This window comes from Heliangelus exortis, chromosome 1 (genome assembly GCF_036169615.1).
Source record: "Heliangelus exortis chromosome 1, bHelExo1.hap1, whole genome shotgun sequence".
In the NCBI taxonomy this organism is placed as follows: Eukaryota; Metazoa; Chordata; class Aves; order Apodiformes; family Trochilidae; genus Heliangelus; species Heliangelus exortis.
In genome coordinates, this window is record NC_092422.1 from 160,858,811 (window position 1) to 160,879,083 (window position 20,273).

The following is a 20,273-nucleotide window of genomic DNA, read 5'->3' on the forward strand; positions in this document are numbered from 1 at the left end:
CCCACGTGTACAAATAGACATGTAGAGGGAGCTCTCATGTGGAAATGGCAGGCACTTGTAACCTCTAAGCTTCTCAAATAAGGAGCTAGAGGCTGGAGAACTGCAACTGTAGGTGTAGTGTCTAATCCTTTCGTGTGTGAAGTCCTGCTGACAGCTGATACTGATACGAGTATCAGTCATCACTGAGCATCTTGCCCAACCTCACTTGAGTTGGCCTTTTTCAGCATTGATATATTGAAGACAATAACTAGATAAACACAACATTGTAAAATTAATTAATGCCTGTAAGGGTAATAAGAGGGTATAAAAGAGCCACATCTCGCTGATGCGCATGTTGGATTGAAAAGAGCTCAGGGTGTATCTTCTGTAACTGCAGTGAGAAAATTAATATTCGTGGCAAAGGTAGGTATTTGCGGCTGAGCGGGTTTGCTGAATGTAGCAGTTTTTTCCATTAGGCTCATAAGGCAAATTCTGGAGCTAACTTAATACACCAGTTTTATAACTCCGTTTTCGTGTACAACGTTTTTCCTGATAATTCTGAACAGAGAGGTAAATTCTGCTTAAAAGTGAATAGAGAAGGAGGTGTAAGAACCCTGGAGGACACCCGAGGGACCACCTGCCCTGCCCCTTCGTCATGGATTTAACAAGCTTTCCGTTGCCTACCCCCATCGCCTTCCCTGGCCGCCTCCTTTCACCTCCCGGACGCGTGTCGGGGCTGCAGCCCAGCCCTCCTTCCCGCAACCCCCCCGCCTGCCCGCTCACGCCCGGCGCTGCCGCTCTCCTGGGCTGGAGGAGCGGAGCGGGGGAGGACGCGGACAGGACAGGGGTTCGAGGAGGTGCTGAGGAGCCGCCGCTGCCCCTTGTGCCCTGGGGAACCCGCAAGCGGACGCGCCGGCAAAGGAGCCCCGCTACCCCGGTAAAGAGAGAGAGGAGCCCCTCCGGGAGGCAGCTTTTTCTCTTCCTGCTCTTCTGGCTGCCTCCGAGGGCTGCTGCGGAGGACCCGGGTACCCTGCGGCACGGCTGACGGGAGGGTGGAGGGGAGGGAGGGGGAGCCAGGCTGCGCGGGGATGGGGTAGCCAAACGCGCCTTTTCCTCGCCGCGGTTGAGCGATGCCCGGGACTGGGGAAGAAGGGGCAGCCTGAGGTGGGGCAGGGGAACACGGGGCCGAGTCCTGCCGGGGATGGGCCCTCTCCAGCACCCCTTCCTTCCCCTCCTCTCCGCCCCGGTGTGCTTGGCGTGCCTAGCGGCTCCCGCTGCAGAGCCACGCCGCTTGCCGTTTACACTGCGCTCGGCCGCACGGAAGCAGGGCCGGGCAAGGCGGAGGAGAGGGGCCGAGCGCCGGCGGCCTGAGCTGGTCCGCATCCCCGGGCGGGCAGCCCCAGCTCCCCCTCTCCTCCCCGGGTACGCGGGGCCGCAGTCGTTCGGTGCGAGAGGCGGTAGAGGGGAAGGCAGAACAGAGGCGCTGCTCCTCCTTCTCCTGGCCGGATATATAGTACCCAGGCTCAGAGGGGGAGGAGAGGGTTGTGAATTTTTTTTTCTTTCTTTTTGTTTTTTTCCTTTCTTTCTTTCTTTCTTTCGTTCGTTCGTTTTTTTTTTTAATTTTTTTCTTTTTTTTCTTTTTTTAAAATTTTCTCCTTTTTCTTTGCTGGGAGTTCTTTGTGTGCTCGGGGAGGTGGGGACAGCGGTTTGGAGACAGGAATTGGTCGGAAAAGCGATAACTGAAGGTAACAACCCGCTGGGGGACATTGGGGAGGAAGGAAAAAGAAAAATTTAAAAAAAAAAAATGATAAAAAAAGAAAACATGGGGGTAAGAGAGAGGAGGAGAAGGCGACGCTCTGGGGGCACAATTTTACCGAGAGGCTGCCTGGGGCGGTGGGGCCGGGCCGGTTGCAGCGCTCGGTGCCGCCGCTGTAACAAGAGGTTCTGCCGGGGCCGGGTCAGTCTGTGCCGAGCAGGTACCGCGACTCGTGGGCAAGCAGGGAGCCGTGGGTGCCGGCGCGGAGCCGAGCCGAACCCCCGGCACTGGGCGGTGGTCGCAGCCCGACCGGCGCTTCGGCTTCTCCCTGGGGAAGTTCAATCCGGAGTGTAACCTTGTGAATGAGGAGTGTGGTGAGCGGCTCCTGCTGTTTCACAGCAGGGTTTGCTCCGAGCAGGGATTATTTTCAGTGAGATGCTGTTAAAAAAACAAACAAACAAAAAACCGAACCAACTGATGTAGTTTTAGAGAAGGCCTCCCAGCTATTAGGCCCATACATCTTTCTTTGAAATGTAGTATTAGACAGCGATAGAGTTTTAATTGAAAGGGGAGGGCTTCTTAATTCTCAGCCTTGATGCTGTTTGCTGTCTCTTGATCGTGAAACTACTGGACGCCCCTGCAATCCACCCACCCACACAGCACCACAAAGATTTAATCCATATTGTGTTGCAGGATGTTGTGAGGATATCTTCGGTTTTCTAGAAACTAGAGACACGTGACCTTGTCTTGTCTTACCCAGTCCTTTACAATAATGTTACTCAGAACGATTGGGTTTTATGTGTTTGCCTGGGAGCCTTTTAAGGGCATAACTAGCAAGACGAATAACTAACGACAGATCATTATCTTGCACTGGGAAGCAGTAAAACTAAATGGGAGTTGCTTCACCCAGAAATACTGAACTACAGATTCAGTCAGACTAGTTTTGCATCTTTGTTTAGACTGAGACTTTGCTATCCGTGAAGGTCATTATTGGGCTAGAAAAATGTATGCCAAAAATCTGTATCTGCTCTAGTCCTGGTTCACTTGAATTTGTATTAAAAGTAGTGTGAAATCCAACTATTGGGTGAACCCAAGGGTGTAATAAAATGCATGGCTTTTCAGAAGCTTTTAATTCCAAAGCTCAAGTTTCTTTGGCACCTTACTTTAGAGTGTAACTTTTTGTGTGGGCTCGTGTTCTGGAAACCTTCATCTCCATTTTATAAGAAGGTATTGGCAGTTCTGAGATCTTCTATTGGAGTTTGTTTTCGTTTGCATCTACTGTGTCAAAACCATCATAATTTCCTGCTTACCTGTAGTGCTCTTGAATAGGAAAGTGCAGGTTCTGTTCATCACTGTATGAAGTACTAATTTTCTCTTTGAAGTAACTACACAATTTAAAAACTGAACTGATAGCTGCTTTAGAGAATTTGTAAAATTTGTTTTCTAATGTAGTGCTTTAATATCCAGCTCTCTTGTGTTCCCTCCTTCTGATAAAACTATTGTTTTGCAAAAACAAGTTTTTAAAACATTTTGTGTGTGCTTTGTTTGTCTAAATTAAAGTCATGAACTTCAATACACGGGTGTTGAGAATAGAAAATTTGATGGAGGGAAAGATACACTCACTCCAAGGTATCTTAAACATGAAGCAATAGCAAATTTGGGCCATCCTTTTACTATATTTAGAGGATGTTGAGGATTGATCTGATAATGTAAAAAACCTGCTAATTCCTCAGTTCTGCCAAATTGAGTTTCAGTTCTAATCCCGATTAAGGCTTGTTTAGATTAGTGGTGGGGAGATGTAGTTTTAAAACATCTTGAGGACCATGTAAGAAAAGCATAACTAAATAAAACCCATAGCATGTCAGGTGGGCACAAAAAAGAGAAGAATCTAGAGAAAGACTGCCAGAAAAGTAGTAGAGAATGGCCTGTTAACAGAGGCACAAATTTGCATCTGTTATTATGAAGGCAGCTTTGACTGATAAACTTCCTGTGCTTTTCCCAAAGTAATTTCAGATCTGGATCTCAGATGGGTGGGTGGTTGAAGCTGGAGAGGTGTGGGGGTGCTGGCAGGGAGAACATTGGTAATGACAGGGCAGAAGGATTGTGGCAGGGAATGCAGGTAATATAACTAGCAGCACAGAGACTGCCCCTTGGCCTGTGTGGTAGAAGAAAAAGAATTAATGGCTTCAGAATGTTGGCTTCAGAAATCTCTAGGATACTGTTGATTTCAAGTCCTGTGGCAGGCTGTAGATCCTTGCTTCAAGGGAGCAGTCTGCAGCATTAAACTATCATTGTAAAAAAACTTCAATTTTTTACATTTTTCAGTTTGCCTTTTTTTTTTTTTCCAAATGAAGGGTAATTTAGATCTATACAAGGGGCAGATCACTCCTATGTCAGTGAGACATAGGAAAGCAGGAAAAAAATACATGTTTTGAAATGGGAAAGGCAGAAGAGATCCCTTGATCTGAATAATCCACAGAAGCCAAAGGGCAGTGAAGAGTAGCTCAGTGAGGCTGGGGAAATGGTATTGAGGAGTGCTTGACTCATCTGTCTAGATTGTAAGGTTTTGCTGTATTTATAGGAAAGCACTGGGAATAGTTGCTGCAGGGGATAATGTTAGCATTGCTCTTTAGCTGCATTATTATCCCATTACTATGGTTAAAAATTATTGTATTCTTATTCCCTAAGGATCCTGGGTTCACAAAGGAGGCTTAAGAAAATGAAAGTGTGAATATTGGTGTACTTTTTGATGAGATTAAAATTACTTAGGTTATTAGTGGTAGGTCATGGATAGAGTTAGGCATCTCCAGATGTACCTATAAATAATTATCATGTGGAGCACATGCAGTTCCCTGGTGCAACAAGCTGTTACACAAAGTCTGAGAGGTGCTCACCTGTATTAGAGTGAGGCTGTGGTGGAGTTAGCCAGAACTTGCCTTTCTGCAAGGCAAAGTTCAGGGGTCATTTTTTTTGGCCATAAATGTGGGCTTCTGTCAAAGGGTCAGCCTGCCTGCCTCACCTCTGGCTACACATTCCTGATCTCTCACTTGTGCTGGTGTTGTCACTCATGGCCAAATGCAAATCTGCTCTTGTTGTTGCTGTTGGCCTGGTTTTCAGTTGGATGAGTTCCTGGGTCTGACTCAATGCATGACTAAAATGCATCGAGGAGTCAGCAGACATGCACTTGGGAGAAGAGCAGGCTGATCCTCATTGCACTCAATCAGAGCCCTGTTTAGACCAGATTAAAATGATGATGGACCTGCATCTTAACAAGCTGACTCAGTACTCTGTTAACACTTCTGCATGGCTTCCAGACCGGATTTAATTTATATCTGGCCTATTTGGAGAGTGAGAAGTACCTGTCTGTCTCCAGTCACTTGTGTAGACATATTCTTCAAGGTGATGAACTGAGTGAAAGAGGAAACCTGAAGGACAAAAAGTTGTTTTTTAATACCTATATTTTTGAAGGAACTGGAGGCCTTACTTGTGCATGCTGATAGGTAACCTCCCTCTGCTCAAGATGTAGAGCTCTGAATTTAGGTTCGAGGTCAGCTCTGTCACTGACCTGATTTATACCCTTACTATGACTCCTGTTGCTTCTTAATCTGCCTATTCCATATTTAAGTTGTAGACTACATCAGCTACAATCTCCTTCTTATTCTGTGTTTGCACATGGCTTGTAGTGATAAAGCCCAGGTTAGTAGTATGAGGTTTTTTTTTGCTGTGATGACAACAAAACCAAAAATTTCTCAGCACAGGATGATCATGGCCATGGGGAGCTGTCATGGAGGGAGCATTTCTCTAGTTTGCTTTCTCTTGTGAGGTCTCCTGGACTCCTGTGGGTCAGTTGCCATGGGCTGCTGTGTAGTGTCACCATGGACTTGAAGCATCTCAGTCCTATTTATACACAGCCATGTCTAGCAAAAACCCATTTTTATTTGTTATCACAGCAGACTGGATGCTTTGTCTTTTATTTTATTTTTCTATTCCGTTTTTGAATAGGAAGCCTATAACTTGTGTTTTGTTAACACCATCTGATGTAGATTTTTTGTCTGTTGGGCTGTTTTTTCTTTCAAAAATCTCATCTAAGTAGTGCTTTCAGGTTTTCTTTAGAAAATGTAGTTGTCTTTGGGTGATATACAGTGTTAAAATTGCAGCTAATTAGGTCTTTACATAGTGAAATAGTCAATAATAGGATTGTGTGCGTAGGCATGTAATTAATGTTCTGTTGGTAATTATTAAGAGACTGGAAATTCTCCCTCAAATCTCTGGCTACATTCATTTTCATTAAAGCAAGAGGCATACTGAAGGTTTGGCAAAAATACCTGTAATTCTGTTATAATTGTGTTCGGTTCTAAGCTTTTATTAGTTGTCTTTTACAAGTGCTGTTTGTTTGAGTATTTTTCTCTCTGTACCTACGCTTAGGCAGCTTCAAGTGACAGGAAATTGCACAGTTTCTTCCTGTTTCTTCCACCCATGCTTACAGAACAAGGTACCTTTTACCACCAAAATACACCCCTGTGTTTAACACCAATGTTTCCTCCTTCATGAAAGTAACTCTGGAGCAGCTATTCTCACAAGAAACACATATTATAGGTTTTTTTCATTCCTTGCTCCATTTTTAACCTTTCATGCCTATATCTGCCTTGGGAAGGAGTAAGTTGTCCTATGGGATTAAGAGAACAAATGCAAAACTTAATGACTGGTTAATACATGAAGAATGGCAGGACTGCTCACGACGTGGATGCCTACAGTCTAAAGTCTTACAATTTCTAAAGCTGTCATTCAGCCTTCCTTATCCAAGCCCAGACCCATGTTTCATTATGCCCAGAGGTGAGAGAGAATTTTAGCATGGGGCACTCTCTGGGAAAAAATGTAAGTTTTTGATTCCAGGCTTGAATGGCTTGGGTCCATATAGCAAACTCAGTTTTCACTGCTGTTTCTGCAGTTCTGCATAAAATTGAGGCCAGTTGGATTGAAAACTCCTTTTGTTTATTTGGTTGGTTTTTTGTTAATGTTTTTTTTACCTTGCTGAAAGCAACCATTGATTAGTAAACCTTGTTGATTGAAGGAAGGAAAAGTTCCCTGATTTCATGTAAAGAATGTAGATTTGTTTTTCCATAGATGATTCAGGTGGGTCTTTTCATATTCAGGGGATGCTGAGTATAAATACAGTGTAATGTCCTAATCCTCTCTACCATATTCCTTCAGAAAATACCATGATACTGTAAGTGAAATTATGAAAATTTAAATTAATTGCAATTTTTTAAACGATGCTGCAGATGAATGATAAGAAAAAGATTCTTCCGAGCTATTCAATTACACTGTTTAAAGAAATGAAAAACAAGAATACACGTTATGTTGACGAGTCAGTCAAACCTGTTTCAGAGGAAAATCTGAAGAGCAGAGATGCTGTATAAAAAGGTACCAGCCCTTTTCAGGAGCGTAATTCTTACAGTACACTTTAGTAAATCCTAAAAGAGAGATTCGTAATTTATTCACAAGATGTGTGGGTATTAACAGAGCAGAGCAGCCTTTTAAAGGTTTCTTTGAGGTGGGTGTAGAGTGGAGTTAACAATTAGGCTACTCAGATGGGTTTGATAGTAGCCAGAGGTGGTACCATGTAGTGATTCATTGGTGGTATATGAAATAGTCTGAGTCATCTGTATATGTGTACTGTGTTATCTCAAAAGAGAATTACAAATGACTTTTAACTAGTTGTGGGCTACAGCTTATGCATTGTGTACAAAACAACAGCCTGAATTAGCACTGTTTTCTTGTTAGTGGTGGGTCTTTGCTCTCCAAACACAAGAAAAATTAACTTGGACACAAGTAACAATAACTTGGAGAAGGCTGTAGCTGCAGCAGTCAGCACTGCTTTGGCAAAACACAACACTCAGCTGGAAATATTCTGTTAATGCCGGTGTTGACATATGAAAAATGTTTTGTTCCTGGTCTCTCTGTTTTGAGCTATAAGGTAAATAATTGTGCTTCTCTGACCTTCTATCCCCATTGCAGTCTCACTGTATGACTGATGACACAAGGTTTTTACCATTTGTGAAAATTTCTTTGGTTATGCAGGGCTGAAGCATCTGAGAGGCCTTCAGAAAGAAGAAGTAGGGCTTTCAGCAGAGGTCTGTACAGGAGGGCAGGTTTTTGTGCCTGGGTTCAGCATGGGAGCATTTGATGATGCTCACTCACAGACAGTCTCCTCTGGTGTGGCCAGAAGTAACATGTTCAGAAACAAAGTGGTGATGGTCTGTGGTAAATAACCACAGCATTAGACTGCTGAAACCAGGAGCTGTGTCTGCTGTGTTCCTGGTTGGGACTAGCAAATGCAGAGGTGGTTTTGTGGTTCCTGTCAGATGAGCACCCATCTGGTTAGCCCGTGTCAGTCGCTGGGCTTTGGCTGGGCTTTTGAAGCAATTTGGTAGTAGGAGGATGAATATGAGTTAGTGAGCTCTGCCTGTCCTAACCTGGCTTTGTGAATTTGGCTGTTGCTGGTTTTCCCAAGTGAGGCAAGGAAAGAAGAGGAGGGGACCCGCTTTTCCTGCCAGTATCCTGCAGGGCTTCTAGTACAGCAGAGCCAGGGACTGCCACAAATCTTTTCAAAACCATCTGTTTTTACCACCTGTCACTGCTTATTCACAAACATGCAGTCTTACTGGGCATTAGTATTAAAAATTCTTCTCTTCAAGTATAAAAATAAGCATGTTTCTTCTGAAATCCCTCCATTATATCCCTCAAGTAGAAGACTGCAGAAATATTCCGTGAGGGAGGGGGCAAGAGAAAGAGGGAAAAAGTTTGCACTTTCTGATGTATATGCTCACAGTGCTGTCAGTGGGACTTATTTTTGTTACCAACTGGTCTGAAATGGATGGTATGATTCTGTTTAAACCTAGTATTAAGGACAATTTTGAGGCTGACGTTTTTTTTACAGAAGGAGCCCTTAGCAAACTGCTACTGCATGCACTGACATCAGCTTATTCATTGCTTCTAGCTTTAAGTCAAAGGGAAAGGCACAGTCCAGGATGGCTTCTAGATTTTCCTTTGGCTGTTGAATTGAATGTCATGGCTGTAAAGCACCCAACTCCTTTGTTGGACAAACAATTTTTGAAGAGGCTGAGACTGTTGGTCCCCAGGCCATTAATAAGACACCCAAACTCTTTATGTATCCAGATTTCTAAATTGAATGTGACAGGCAGAATTACACCCTTAGTTAACCCACAGTTCATATAGCTGCAACCCCACTGCATTACTTCTGATCTGCAAAAAAACCCAGTTTGCTTGCTTTTCCGACAAAAGATCTGCTTAAGCAAAGCTGGAGCTCTGATGGCCATGAAGTCTAATGTTGCATGCAGTAAATTCCATTTCATTCTTGTGACTACAGCTGGATGTAGCTGTCTATACATTCTCTATGATCCTTTCTCTAGTAACATTCATTATTGCTTTGATGCAGTTTTGCTTGTACTTCCCTACGGTGCCCTTCAGTTTTGCATCTCTGGGAAGAAATGAAATTCCAGATCAAGACCTTACAGACACTGAATGACACTGACTTCTACCTCTGACCTCCTTCAAACTCTGAGTGCTGCTATCTTTATTAGATACTCCAGAGCAAAGTGACTAAGCTAATACGCTCCTAGTATGGAACAAAATGTCAGTGATCCCCAATGTGGCGCGCTTTTTTTGTTTGTTTTTTTGGGTTTTTTTTGGGGGGGGCCTTTCTTTGCATCTGAAATAAACTTGAGAACACTTTTGCAGAGAGGAGAGGGCAAAGGAGTCTATAGGCACAAGGGTGTTTTTATCAAAATAACCATCATATCTTGAACCTAGATCCAGCAGTAAAACTTGTCAACTCAGTGGAAGACCTTCAGGGTTCTGCAGATAACAGTAACTTTTGCTGTAATACTGTCTAGCTGTACTTTTAATTTTTCTTCATTCTTCTTTTTATGTTCAGTGACTGCTGCCTTGTCCCTTGTGTCCTCAGAGCAGCCTGTGGGTTTCTACTATATTTGAATACAAGGTTTCAGGGCATCCTAAACAATGTATTGATTAGATGAGAAATGTTGGGTCCTGATGTATTTTTCAGTTAACTTTTTCAGCTCCCCTATTTCCTAATCACTGTGTTCTCTTGCAGGCATTTTGTTACATCCCTTTGCCTAGTTCTGCTGTCACTAAGCTGAGAGAGGAGAATAAAGAGTCTGTGTCCATAAAGACTTAGTTAATGCCAGAGATGCAACCCTTCACCTTCATTTTGGTCTGTCACTGACCCTTCATTTCTATTGTTACTTCAGGGAAACTGCTAGCTGTGCATCAATCCCCAAGGCAAAGAAAAGCATGTAACCCACCTCCATCATATTCTGAAGTCTTGTATTTATGCTAAAATCAGTGCTTTACAGGCACCTGGCTCAAACCCTTTGTGCAGCTGTTTGCTACAGGGTCCCAGGCAGCTGACACAGAGATGAGATGTTCAGTTCCTGGTACTGGAATGCTTCATCCTTGGGGCATCAGATGGTTTTGGGTCATCATGTTTTTCTGTTGAATATTTGTATTGGACCATATAGAACTGAGATTCAGGCAGTTGTTTATCTAGAGAGGGTAACACTGAATTCTCTGAAAATTGGAAACCCAGTGCTTTGGCCATGTCAGGGCTTTGAAGAACTGATTAAGCGTTATTCACTGCCGACAAACTCACCCATAAAGAATTTCTAGCAAGCAAGTCATGGATCAAATGAAACTATCCACTTCCAAGATGATACCATGACATACCAATACTTAAAAATGAGGTCTCTGGACTGTACTAACAGAATAATACTGTTTAACTAACAGTGTATGCAAACCTAAACTCTGATCTGACAGTACAGCATGCAGGTCGATTAGCTGCTTGTGCTATACCACTTGGAGGGGGGAGTCTTAATTCTCTGATTCCTCTTGGAAACATTTGCCTGTAAATGTTATGTTTACTGCAGCTTTGGTTTTCAAATGATTTATTATTGTATTTGCATAGACCCATTTCTGCTGGGGAATAATAAACAGGCTGATGTTGCAGTAATACTGAACAATTCTGTTGTCTTTTCTGAAAGGTTAGATTTCCCCCAGACCTGGATGGTGACAGATGTAGGAAGACAGCTTACTCTGTGAGTGCTTCTGCTTTGCTCATGAAATTATATATGCTTTTAAATTTCCAGTTTGAAAGGTTAGAAAGTTTACAGGCTGGCATATCTGACTATCAGTATTTCACCTTAAAAACTGGACAGTCATGTTGAAAAATTAAAAAATAACATGTTTGCCAGAGTTTCTGTTGCTGACCAATGATAGCAACAAGGATGCATTCTGAAGCAACATAATCTGTATTTATCAAAAGCCAAGTTCTCTACTTGTCACTAACATCTAATTTCCATAGCAACCTATGTAACTCTTCTTCTGGGAAATGAAGTAAGGTGATCCAGAGCCCTTCATAGGACCTTGTCTCTGTTTTGAGCTTCATGTGTTCAAAATGTTAAAACAGTCAAAATACTTTGAAAGTGAAGCTGTCTTTCATTAAATGACAGGGTGCCTTCAGAGAGAGTAGTTCTCTGATTTTCCATGTACGCCTACACCTAATATGACTAATGTGATTGTGACTGAGCCCTTAAAGTGCCATAGAAATAAAAAGTGCATATACAGAGGTAGGTTTATTGCTAGATATGTATAGCAGGAGACTCATCCCATGGGTAACAATCATAAGCTAAATTTATTACATCTGATAGTTGGAAGTAATCAAGAAAACAGGATTTTTTTTTTCCATGTCATGCATGCAAGTCCTTATATATGTTTTTACTCTAAAGATAATTTTTTCAGTGTATTTATATTTTCACTCTAGAGTAGCACTGGCAACATTTAGTGCTTTCCTTCATGTAGCTTTGTATAAATATCACCCTGTACTGCTGACTCATTTGTAAAGTAAAATGGGCACCTCTTTGCACTCCTTTTTTTCTCTATTTGTCTGTCTTTCTGCCTTTCAAATTCTTGTTATGTACAGCTTTACATCCTGTCTATGCAAAACATAATGCCCAAAATGTCATGTCTGGGAAACTTTTCATCTAAATGTTCATAATTGCCAGTGGCAGCTTCCTTTGTATTAATTATAGAACTTTCATTTTAGTGTCACACTGGTGGTTATTTTTTTATTATGTACAGCATTGTGCAAAAATCTTACTAAAACACAATTTTCCACTTCCACCAACGGAGGTATTGCATATATTTGATAGTTGTTTTGAAGGTTCAGGAGGATTAAGGCCAGGAGAATATATTAAAGATAACTATAATTCTGTGACAAAAAGGTCATACTTTACTACTTTATCTTTTTAAAATGCCATGTTCTCCATACTTTATGGAAATTTACCTTCTTTTTTTTAAAAAGCAAATTCTGAAAGAATATGACTGAAAAATTAAGATAAATGTATCAGCTGTCTTGTTTTCATTGTCCTCCTATTCATAAGTTGTAAACCTACAACTATAGAAGCCACTATTCTGTGTTGAGCGTTTCTTCATTGATTAAGTCATCTCTTTAATATATTTCAAATAAACATCTGGTGTACTGCTAGCAAGGGAACATATATTGCGATGTCTTAAGATAAACATTAAAATTCTAATATAGTTCCACCAGAACTGAACGATACAAGAATAAAATTTGCTAGGCCAAAGGTGAAGTGGTCTCTAACATCTGGAGATGTTTCTTCCAGCAACATGTTGATTTTATTGGTTTAGTAGGTCTCTTTAGTATCTCTACTTTTGTGTTTACTCATATACTCACTAGAAACATGAATTTTCCTTTTAATAGTGTGGCATTAGTACTTGAAAGCAAAGGGAGAATAATACAGGACACAAGTCATAATTCGTTGTTCAAGGGATGTGAAAAATCAGGTAAATGTGTTAGTTTTCAAATCAGATACAGATGTCTTCCAGAGTGCTATATGCTGAATGAAGAGGAGTCAGATAGTGCTTTGCACTTGTGTTTCTCACTTCACTGTTAACAATGGAATGATATTGACACAGTACTTTTGATACAGCATTGTTTCAGCACTTTTGATAGGGAGTAGTCTTTAAAAGCTGGTGGAAATGGCTTGCCCTCTTTTGTTCTGGCTTAGCACTGAAAGTTGGCAAAAGCACAGCAGGTTTTTTCTGAAAAGCCCTGGAAGCAGTGTCAGAAAGAGAACATTTGGGTCCTCTCGTTTCTTGACTCAGAAGCAAGCAGTGACAAGTCTGCAGCAGATTACAGGTCCCTGGTAAATTCAGAGGAAAAGGTATGTAGCAGTCTCCCACTGAGCATTCAGGAAGGTGAACTGGCACGTTTGTCATGACAGCAGCAAGGTCTCCAGAAGGGGACTCCTACTGGGTCTTCCTTCCTCCCCTGACGGAGCCACATCCTAGCAGAATCCAAATGGAACCTAGAAATTTTAATCCTCTTCAGCAAGTAATAAGGTCATCCTGTGTCGGAAAGGTGAGTTTGTCTTTTTAGTATTCATCCCTTCTCTTATTTTGGAGATGCTATTAAGGGTAGGGTCAAAAGTTTTCTCTTTGTATTGTGGGTATTTCTCATGTTCTTATCCTTTAATCAGTATTTGGAAGGCTAGTGCTCTGAAGGTTTGGGTTTTAATCTTTCCGATGCCACTGGCTGGTTGTGAGAAGTACTTTCTTGCTGGATAACTGCTCATTAAAATCAGGGGGTAGAGAACTTTCCTGTTTTATAAGGGTGAGGTGAGGATACATACCGTGTTCTCAGAGTTTAAGCAATGTAGAACTGAATGTGCAGGCAAGAGATGACCTGTCTTGCAATGTGGCCTACCAAAGAAGAGGCATGATAAATTCTTACTCCAAATATGATTTTGCAATAAGGCAGAGATTGCCTAGGAGAACATAATTAAGCAGTGCTGCACAGGGAACAAAAAAAATTTTAATCTTCAGAACTAAATAGAAAAACTAGTTATAATCCTGCCCATGCAGGGGAGTTGGAACCAGAAGATTTTGAAGGTCCCTCCCAACCCAAACAAGTTCATGGTTCTGTGATATTCAAATCTATCAGGTTGGATGGGATCTATGCTAGGATGCTGAAAGACATGAGTGATGCAATTGTAATTCTGTTTTCTATGAAAAAAAAAGATTACAGAGAGGTCCCTGAAGGCTAGGAAAAGTCTGTCCTTACACCCATCTTTAACAAGAGTAAGAAATAGGGGTGAGGGAACGGTAGGCCAATCAGCCTTACCATAATCCCTAGAAATATATATCATGTCCTCAGGGAATTTGTTGCCAAATGTGAGAAGGATGAGAAGGTAATCAAGAACATTTGACTCAGGTGTACCAAGAGCAAGAGGTACTTGACCAACCTGAGTGCCTTCTGCAACTGAACGACTATGTAGATGTGGGGACACCAGTGGATTAGCATTCCCTGGTTTCTCCTTCAGTTAAGTTTTTGTTATCTCTGACTGAGGAAGCTATGGGAGTGTGGGCTGGAGATATGGGTTGTTAGATTGATTGAAGATGACATGGACGTGCAGTTTCAAAGGATAGTATTCAATAGCTCATTGTCTCATTAGAGACCAATAAAAAGTGGCTTATGCAGGATTATGCCAGTAGTGTTAGATCTCTTAATCATCTAGATGATGATACAGAACGCATCATGAGAAAAGTCATAGATGCCATTAAATTGGCAGGAGAATTTAACACACCAAATGGTAGAAATTAAATACAGCTGGGTCTTGAGAAACCTAAGCTTTGGGCCAACAAAAGCCTCATGAAGTTCAGTGTGAATAATTGTGAAGTTCTGTGCCTGTGCAGATTAAGTCCCTACAGCAGTACTGCCTGGGAAACAACTGCCTGAACAGAACATCTTGTGGGAAACCAGTGGCATAGTGTGGTTGCTGCTGGTGAGTTTTTGTTGCAAATAAGGCAAATGGCATAGTGGGTTTTATTAAAAGTATGGCCAGCAGATAAGGAGAAATGTCTATCTTCCTCAGCACTTTTAGAGTGCTGTGGTTCTCCAGTCAGTTTCAACATTACTCAGATGAGAAGGATAATGTTTAAAAAATGGAAAGGGTGTACAACACAGGTCTATGGAGAGATTGAGTTGGACTGGTTTAGTCTGGCCAAAAAAAGAGACTAAGGGGCAATCTCATGGGAGACTGTAAGTGCTTGAAGACTTAAAATGACTGTGGAGCTGAACTATTAGTAGCATATAGTAAAAAGAAGGGGCAATTGTCCCAAGTTACAGCTTGAGACTAGTCATTAGGAAAAAAAAGTTTTTCATCATGGAGTAGTGCTGGACTATCAGCATGTCACCCAGATAGGCTGTGGAATCTTTCCTTGGAGGTTTTCAAGACTTGGTTGGGTCAAGCTGTGGGTGAGCTGGTCTTACATTGTTCAAAGTCCCTATTCAACAGACTTAAACAGGTGATCTGCAGAGATCCCTGCCAACAAATTTCTCTGTGATTGCTACTGCAAAGAAATCAGTCTGCCCAAGACAAAAGGGCTGTACAATGTGTAAAAATTATGTGACATTTTGACATTTGTGTATCGATAATGGTGGATCTGGAATGGTGGACATGGGAAGCCTCTCTACAAAGATTTCTTTCCTACCATCAGTTTGAATTGTATCCACATATAAGGAGTGTTTAATGCTATATGTTATTACATGGTTTTATATTGCTAAGCCATTTTCAATTTTTCTGCTCTTTTGAAATGCCTTTGGTAAGACTACAATGTTGCCATGACCATAGGAATCCAAATAATTTGCATATCATTGAAATCAAGATTATTAAGAATCCCATCTATTTTAGCCATTCCTGCTCTCTCCCTGGGTGTTCCAGGAGCTATAGAAATGTCTAGAAGTCTTGTTCAAACTAATTTGTCAAAAATAAAGAAGAGAAAAAGGGACAGAAAGAAAATCAGCTGTCAGGAGGATCATAATTGATCTGTTTTCAAAGATCAGTGTTAATGATTGTTTTCAATGGAGCTGACTCCTCCTTTTAAATCTGACTGCAATTCTGAGCACTGCAAGATTTAATTGAAGGAGCCAACACATGGAAAGGGTCAAAACCAGTCAAATAGAGGCCAGGATAATTTGGAGTATGATTTTATCAGTAATCCAAGGTAGGAGTGGAGATAGACAGAATGGGGTCAGCTTTTGCATAAGACAGAAACACCGGAAGCCCCAGTTCCCCAAACCCACAGCTGAGGTCCCATTGCCAGAAGCCTGTGGGTGGGAATGTCACAGAGTGTACCCTGAGCACCAGCCTTCCCTTGGGGCTGGCCAGGAAATGGTGTTCCTGTCAGATGTTGGTCATCCTTTGTGCTTTATCAGACTCCCAGGTTAACACCAACGCCAGCTGCATCAGGATAGGGCCTTGCAGATGTAGCTATATCATTTCAAGGCTGATTTCAGTCCCAGACCAGTTTAATTTCTTTCAATTATTGCCTGAGCCAAGGGACACTGCAGACTTAGGGTTGATGGGAGTCAAACCAGTTAAAGGGGTATCAGGTCTTGTTTTTGCTCATCATGATTATGTAGAAAACAGGGAAAAAAACCTAACAAAACCAAAGCCAAACTGTTTTATTTTCTGAATCCAGATGCAGTTCATTTGAGAAAGCAGCCATTTAAACTCTACTTTAATGGATGTAAGCTGATTCAAGAAACAACACTGGAGTAACTAAACCAAACAAAATCTTACTTAACATGTGATCGTGGTCTTTCATAACCCTGTTCAGTGTTTTGCTGTGAATTACTTTCTAAACTACACTTATGAGCTTAAAATAGGCATTTCTATTGATTTACTACAATCTTTTCTCCTGGAGTGGTCTGCTATAAAAAATGATGATATGTAAGAATAATGCTCTGAGTAGATGTGACTTTCCTTCCTATGGTTGGTATTGCTATAGCAACACTTCCCTCCAAACCGTGACTGTAATTACAAAAGTTACCATTGATCTTATATGTGGTAAATGGTGTCTATATTTAGCAATGAACACCTAATGTCAAATGAAATAAATTCTTGCTTTTCCCATTCACCCCCCCCATGAAACCTTGATTTTCATTTCAACAAAATAATTTTATCAGTTTCTCAGGAAGTTGTTGCTAGCTGTGAAGACATTTTTTTCTCTCTCAGGTTATATTATGTTTGTTACAGCTTCATTTAGGCATATGACTTTGCTGAAGCAGTTTGACTGAAAAGATTTTTTGGTAGGAATGTTTCTACGTTTTCTAGATACATTTTCACAGGAAGATAATTAAGACCTAGTCTAGATCTCAGGAAAAAAAAAATAATTTACATGTAGAATATCTTAAAACATATTTCAAAGAGACAAATATTTTTTGTGTAAACTCATTCATGTAGCAGGAGGATGTGCACGTGTGTATTTGTTTTCAAACCAGAACCAGAAGCAGCAACCAGGGAACAAGCATATGCACAAGAGCTGTCTAAATAAAGTGTGGGAAGCATGTTGGCACCAGGAGGTTAAATTTGTTCTGGAGATCTTCACCAGAGCTTCTGGATGTGTGATTTAGGCCTAGGCAGTGAGAAGTTCACCGAGAAATGGCTGTTTTCTTGTGAGCTTCAGTACTGCAGAGACAATACAAACATTACAATGAAGCAACCCTCTCAGGATAACATCTTACTTGGCTTTCATTTTCAAATCAGCCGTGCCAAAGCAGCATGCTGGATCCCTCACACATGTGCTACCTCATTGCAGGGCCATGCTGATCCATCTCTTCAACCCCCAGGGCCAGTGCAAGCCCCAGAGCAGCCTTGCAGCTTTGCCCTGAGCCAAGAGCTTTCTGCCAGCTGAGAAGTTTCCATACTCCATGAGAACAGAGGGGATGGGTGGCAACCTGCAGAAGTTCTTCAGTTGTGTTGTGTTGTTCCACATCATCAGCCTTTAGTGGGGACTAGTAAGTTCAGTAAGAAAAAAGTCAAGCTTTTCTGCAACTGTTCTCTGGGTGTTGGGAACTGTGATGGCTTGAGGCTCTATGTGGTCTGGAACTACATCCAGAAAATCAGGGCTGGGAGCAGCTCAGTCACTTCATCAGGCATCAGCCTGCCTTTAGCTGGGCTTGCTAGGTTATTGGTGCCACCTTTCCTGCTGCTGGGATGACTGAGGTGTTATCCCTAATGCCCTTGTTCCCTGGCATCTTGGATATGCTGCCTGAATGTGAACTGTACTTGTCAAGAGCCAGCAAATCCAAATCTGGTTGTTAGACTATGTGCATAGACCCCCCAAGTCCCTTAAAAATTAGAATGTATGAAAACCTGATAAAACCATGTACATTAGGCAAGAGCATTTATGAAAGGAAATTAAAAAATACAGATAAGATAGGGCTGCAGTATCACACACTCACAATTGGATCTAGAAGCTTGGGTGGGGTCATTTTTATGAAAACAAATGCCTAAACCTGTTTGGGGCTTTGCAGTCCTCTTTTGAATTCCTTGGGTACAATCTGCTGTATCTTCAAATCTCTGAGTAGTCCATCCAGTAAATCCTAGCTGGGATTACAGTAATGAGTGATAGACACACAACCTTGAAATAAATTGAAACTTTACCTGATTTTCTTGCTCCTATTTGTCTTCTAATAGGTGACTTGTTGCTTTGAACTGCTTTAAATTCCGCTTTGTGCTTGGGCTTTGAAATGGGTTTTATGTGAAATATTAGAGTCTGTCAAGCTGGGATGTGGGTAGTTTACTGAAGGACCTTTGAATACATAGTATAGGTAAGAAGTATTCCTAGGCCCCTTGTACCAAAGTGACAGTGTCAGTGTGATCCCACCTGTTCACTTTTTAATCCCTCACTGAGAGCAAACTCATTTAAACCTCAGTCTGTAACTTGGTTGCTCCTCTTCCAAAGCTCCTCCTGCAGAAGAGCACCAGTGTATTACTCTCTCTCCATGTACTTGGTGTCCTAGACCATAAGGAAAAAATAGACTGCTGTTATGCCACAAAACCATGTAGAATAGAAGAAGTAAAACCACTTACATCTCTGGAGAGAAGGAAAGGGGGTGCAGCATATAGCATCAGGGAGCATCCCATTGCACAGATGTTTTTTGGCACTTGAAAGTGTTTAAAGTGAAGCTGCTTGCTGTGTGGCTAGCAGCAGCACTGTGTGGACACCTAGAAGTCATGACAATACCACCAATGTCTTTAAGACTTGTAACTAAGCAGGTTACAAGCTAGTTACCACTCAGCAGGGACTTTATCCATATAATGAGTGCAGAGTCAGCTCCATGTCTGGAAAACTGCTCATAATAGAAATATTATATAAACACCAGCTGTGACTACGCTGTATAAGGTGGCATTTATAGCAAAACTTTTTATGTGCAAAAAAATACCTGAGAGTGGGTTCCAGTGGTAGAGAGCTACTTCCCAGACCGGTCTGTTGAGTCTTGGGCCTTACGTGTAAGATTTGGTCCATGGTCTTGCTCCTAAAATTTGGTATTTGCGGATGGCTTCTCTCCAGCTTCAGGCTACACCTGGTGGCGAGAGCTGATGGAGTTGGAGAGGCACCATTGCACTGGATTTTGCTGCAAGCTAGGTTTTGCCTCCCTGTGTGATGCTGACCATTGAATGCTCATTTTCTTTATTGTCTGACAACTTAAGGCATGCATAAGATGACCCTAATACGTTCCATCTTTTCTTTATGCTAGTGAAGAGTCTGTCTTTCAAATAGGTGTTGGAATAACCAGGCTCATATAATGTAATATTTTCTTTTGAGGAGCAGTAGATGAGATTTGCAGTGGAAGTTCAGCAGAACGAATGATCTGCATTGGTTTATGGCAATTGAAGTCTTCTTGATTACTTTTTTTTATGTGATTTTTAAAAAGTGTTTAAGAAGACTTCCTTTGCAGAGAACTTAATAACCAGCCTAGAGTAATTTTTTTGTTGTTGTTTTTTTGTACAGCAATGCAGGATGATTTCAGGAAACAAAAAATTGTTGATGTTTGTTCTGTTTTCCTACTAGAGGAGACAATATTTCTAACTTTAATATTATCGACTATTATTCTTCAAAATATTATTCTCTATTATTCTCTAATATTATTAAACTCTATTATTCTTCAAAAGATAGGGCTGTGTATCTAACCTGTGCTCTGCTTGCCACATTTCTTGGTCATGAATTCTGAACTTGTCAATGGATCGTTTTCATGACTGCTAAGCAACAGCAAAAACCCAGACCACTAAGCATTATTAGTCCAGCAGTCTGCATTTCTGTGGCATCCTACCACAAAATGGGAGTCAGTCCCCATACTGTAAATGCAGTGAACTGCAGAAAAAAATTGCTGAAGTCTGAAGGCAAAATTTTCTCGGATTTTTCTTTGTTAAACTGTCTTATTAAATCTCCTAATGCTGAAGGCAGTCAACATGGTTTTGTGAGCCAGAATATTTCAAAAGCTCACTAAAGAGAGTGTGCTCTCCTAGCCAGTGGAGTGGTTCAATAGATAAAAAGATTGCCTCAAAACCACCTTGCATTTCCTCCAAATTCCTCCAAGGTAATAGTTCCTCTATGTTGCAGACTGTAA

The 20,273-nt window shown here is 41.5% G+C and overlaps 1 protein-coding gene across 6 annotated transcripts in view; it reads left to right on the plus strand.

Moving 5' to 3' along the window:
* The first annotated feature begins 335 nt into the window (after positions 1–335).
* Positions 336–20,273, plus strand: part of FAR2 (fatty acyl-CoA reductase 2) — a 138,494-nt gene continuing 118,556 nt past the window's right edge. The window contains exons 1-2 of one of the 6 annotated variants that reach the window (XM_071733374.1): positions 370–402; positions 10,819–10,872. The gene's annotated coding sequence lies outside the window, so the exon portion shown is untranslated. Of the gene's footprint in view, positions 403–756; positions 917–1,293; positions 1,725–10,818; positions 10,873–20,273 lie in introns of those variants that run through there. The other 5 variants (XM_071733373.1, XM_071733377.1, XM_071733376.1 and 2 more) reach the window with 5 other exon arrangements.